At 46.7% G+C, this 3783-nt stretch overlaps 1 protein-coding gene across 2 annotated transcripts in view; it reads left to right on the top strand.

Annotated features, from left to right (window-relative positions):
• The first annotated feature begins 148 nt into the window (after window positions 1-148).
• The window catches only part of CUNH16orf54 (chromosome unknown C16orf54 homolog), a 50249-nt gene continuing 46614 nt past the window's right edge, over window positions 149-3783 (top strand). For both annotated transcript variants that reach the window (XM_019436298.2, XM_053894579.1), the window contains exon 1: window positions 149-312. The gene's annotated coding sequence lies outside the window, so the exon portion shown is untranslated. The remainder of the gene's footprint in view (window positions 313-3783) is intronic.

The following is a 3783-nucleotide window of genomic DNA, read 5'->3' as shown; positions in this document are numbered from 1 at the left end:
TCCCGGTGCCCCGCCCCCCGTCCTGGCCTCCACCAATCACGGCTACTCGCTACCGGAAGCCCCTGCCGGCGGTTCGCAAACATCCCGCCCTCTAGGGCTCGCCTCAGGGTCCTGCAAGAAAAAGTTTCCCCTTGGCGGAGGACGCATGCGCGCAGGATGGCCACCCAGCCGTGGACGCTCCGGCGCGCGTCGTGGCTTGAACTCTGGCGCCCGAGGCTTGGGCGGCGGTGGCGGTCGGAGGAGCTGCTGAGCGCCGCTGGGCACTGGACTCTCTGTACCTTCTGGCTTTCGGATTTCGAGTCGTAGATTTGCGTAAGTCCAGACTTTTCGCCTCGTGTTTCCCCCTCAACCACGAATTTTGGTACTAATCATGCAGTGATCGAAGGCACTTAATCGATTTACTCCCAGATTTCCCTGAATTGAATACAATTTTAGCTGTTTTAGTGGCAGAAGAGGTGATTACATGAAAAAGGGAGACGTGCGTGGAAACGGGTTATTCAAAGCGAGTTTCACTTTCAGCAGTTTCTTGCTTCAGCTTGTTTCGCGCTCCGTGGGTTCGTGGGTTTGTGGGTTCTCGGACTGGAACTCAGTGCCAGTCCACGGTACTTTACCGTCTGGTCACTTCTGTAGGTCTGACCTGCGCTGTCTGGTTTGTAGACAGTCGCGTTACACTCCCCCTCTTGCTAAGCCCACATCACCATGCAGATACCAGGTGACATGTCTCCTCTTACGTCAAATCTGAGCGGAGGGGGTCTGGTCTCGGATGTTCCTTGCTTTGTAACTCAATATATCGGAGTGAGCCTTAAAGGCATGTTCAGTCTGTTACTTAGCTTCATCCACTGTCCCAGTGTCCAAGGGTTCAGCCATCTGTGAAGTCCCTGTCCCTTCTGGAAGCTTAACCAGGGATGAATGTCCCATCTCTGAGCTCCTGATAGAGCCCTGGGTTAGACATGTCTAGACTATTAAACAAAACAAGTGTTAGACTAGCGGTTCTCAAATTTTTTGGCATTGGAATCCTTTACATTGTTAAAAAAAATGAGGCCTCAGGGACAGCTGGCTGGCTCTGTAGGTAGGTAGAGCCTGCGACTCTTGATCTTGGAGTTGTAAATAACAGCCCCAGGGTGGGTGTAGCGATTACTTAAAAGTTAGTTTAAGGGGCGCCTGGGTGGCTTAGTCGGTTGAGCGTCTGACTTCCGCTCAGGTCAGGATCTCACGGTTCCTGAATTCCAGCCCCATATCGGGCTCTGTAGTGACAGCTCAGAGCCTGGAGCCTGCTTCAGATTTTGTGTTCCCCTCTCTCTCCGCCCCACCCCTGCTTGTGCTCTGTCTCTCTCTGTCTTTCAAACATGAATAAACATAAAAATAATTTAAAAATAATTTTAAAATGTTTTTAAAAATTGAGGCCCAAGAGATCTTTTGTTTATATGGGTTGTGTCTTCATACTTATTGTATTCGAAATTAAAACGGGTGCCTGGGTGGCTCCGCTCTGGTGGTTAAACTCCCAACTCTTGGTTTCCGCTCAGGTCACGATCTCAGGGTTAGTGAGTTTGAGCCCGGAATGGGTGCTAACAGTGTGGAGCCTGCTTGGGATTCTCTCACTCCTCTCCCACCTCTCTCTCTCTCTCTGCCCTTACCCCTCTTGCTCTCTCTCTCAAAATAAATAAACTTTACAAAAAAGAAAACAAATTTTAAATGTTTATTAATGCACTTAAAAATTGCAGTAACAAATCCATAGAGACAGAGTAGATCAGAAGTTGGTGAAGTGTTGGTGAATTAGGATTATTGCTATTAGTTAGGTATAGAGTTTCTTTCTGGGTGATAGAAATGTTCTAGAATTAGTGTGATAGTTGTACAGCATGGTGAATATACTAAAAACACTGAAGTATATACTTAAAAATGATAAGTGAATTGTACCTCCATTTAAAAATCTTCCCCCAAAATTACAATAACAAACCTATTACACAGAAGATAAATAACATTTTACTTTTAAAGATAACTAGTTTTTAAATGTCCATAAGATTTACCATTTAAAGTTTATTTATTTTGAGAGTGAGTGAGTGGGGAGGAGCAGAGAGAGAGTCCTAAGCAGGCTCTGCTCACAGGGCTTGAACTCATGAACTATGGGATCATGACCTGGGCCGAAACCGAGAGTCGGATGCTTAACCAACTGAGCCACCCAAGTGCGCCCCAAAAATAAATTTGGAAATTTTTTCCAAAGCAAAACAATAGTGAGAAGAGTGGCATTGTTTTATGTTTTTGTTTTTTTTGTTGTTGTTGTTGTTTACAAATATGTCTGGCTTAAGAGAAAATAGCTGTATTCTCATACCTGCTTCTGCATTCCGTATGTTGTGATATCAGTACATCATATAGCTTCTCGAGAACTGTAAGGATGCAAGGAGAAAAGTCAAATGGCATCTTAGTTTTATTATGAAAATGGTTTTGGCCTTGTGGACACTCCCTCCCCCCCTCCACCCCCACCCTGGACGAGACACTTTCAGAATCTCCTAGACTACCCTTGGGAAACTATGGACTTACACCATTGGCAGTTTGGTCTCCCCCCACACTTCAGAAAAGGCTCTTCAGGTTTTCACATTTGTTGCCGGTCCCCAGAAATTTGGTAAGATACCTGCCGGAAGTAGTGGAAAGAGCATAGGTCAGGGAGTCAGGACTTCCTAGGTTGAATAAATAACTTAGGGACAGGGCTTTGTATCAGACCACCCAGGGTAGGCGTTTAGCCTCTCTCTGCCTCCATTTCCTGAGGTGGTTAAAGGGATTAATGGTTGAATCTGCCTCCTAGGGTTTTAAGGATGTGCATTTGCCTGGTGGAAATTAGGTTCTGAAATACCTGACAGGTGAAGAGAAAGAAGCAGTGGATTTTTTTTTTTTTTTTTTTAATCTCCGGATGAGACCCTTGGGAAGCAAAGCAGAACAGAGGAAAGTCATGAGTTTACGCCATAACAACAGGAAGGAGACTAGTTAGCGAGGAAGAAGGTTCTGTCCTTTAAGCCTGGGAAGATATAAATGAGGATCATCTGGGGTGAGAGACACAGCAGCAGTGATGAAGAAGGGAATTGGCGCTGGAAAAGACCAGATCTGGGGGGCCAGGTGGGGAAGGACTCCTGGGAGAGATAACAGAGCACACGGGTGGCCAGGAAGCCTTGCCAGTCTACCAGGTGGACATCCTTTTCCTTCACGTCATAGACTCTGTATAAGAGCTATGGGGGTTGAGGGGTTGGGGGGAGGTTCCTAAAAGGAACCGCAGGTCCTTTACTGAAGGCACGGAGGTGGGCTCTGAAGGGCTGCTGTGCATGGGCAAGTGTGACCTGCTCACTGCAGAGGACGCCTCGAGAAGACAAAACGGAGTGGCACATTCACATTTACAGCATGGGGCGCCTGGCTGCTCAGACTCTTGAGTTCAGCCCAGCTCATGATCCCAGGTTCGTGGGAGTGAGCCCTGCTTCAGGCTAGGGGCTGAGCATGGAGCCTGCTTAAGGTTCTCTCTGTCCCTCTGCCCCTCTCCCTAGAGCACACGCGTGCTAAATAAATAAATAAATAAATAAATAAGATCTTGTAATCCCTAGAGCAAGGATTCTCAAAATGTAGTCTGGGGACCCCTGGCCTCTACAGAGTTAAAGCAATTTTCATGATACCAAAGATGTTATTTGCCTTTTCACTCATTCTCTCAGGGGCATACAGTGAAGTTTTCCAAGTGCTCCATGCTGTCTAATATATAACAACAGTTTGAATGCAGAACAGGCTAAACTAGGCTATGGTGAAAAAGTC

The sequence above is a fragment of the Panthera pardus genome, unplaced genomic scaffold (genome assembly GCF_024362965.1).
Source record: "Panthera pardus isolate Hobbes unplaced genomic scaffold, ASM2436296v1 HiC_scaffold_5, whole genome shotgun sequence".
In the NCBI taxonomy this organism is placed as follows: domain Eukaryota; kingdom Metazoa; phylum Chordata; class Mammalia; order Carnivora; family Felidae; genus Panthera; species Panthera pardus.
The sequence above is the reverse complement of the archived record's forward strand: the minus strand, read 5'-3'. Positions and strand labels throughout refer to the sequence as shown.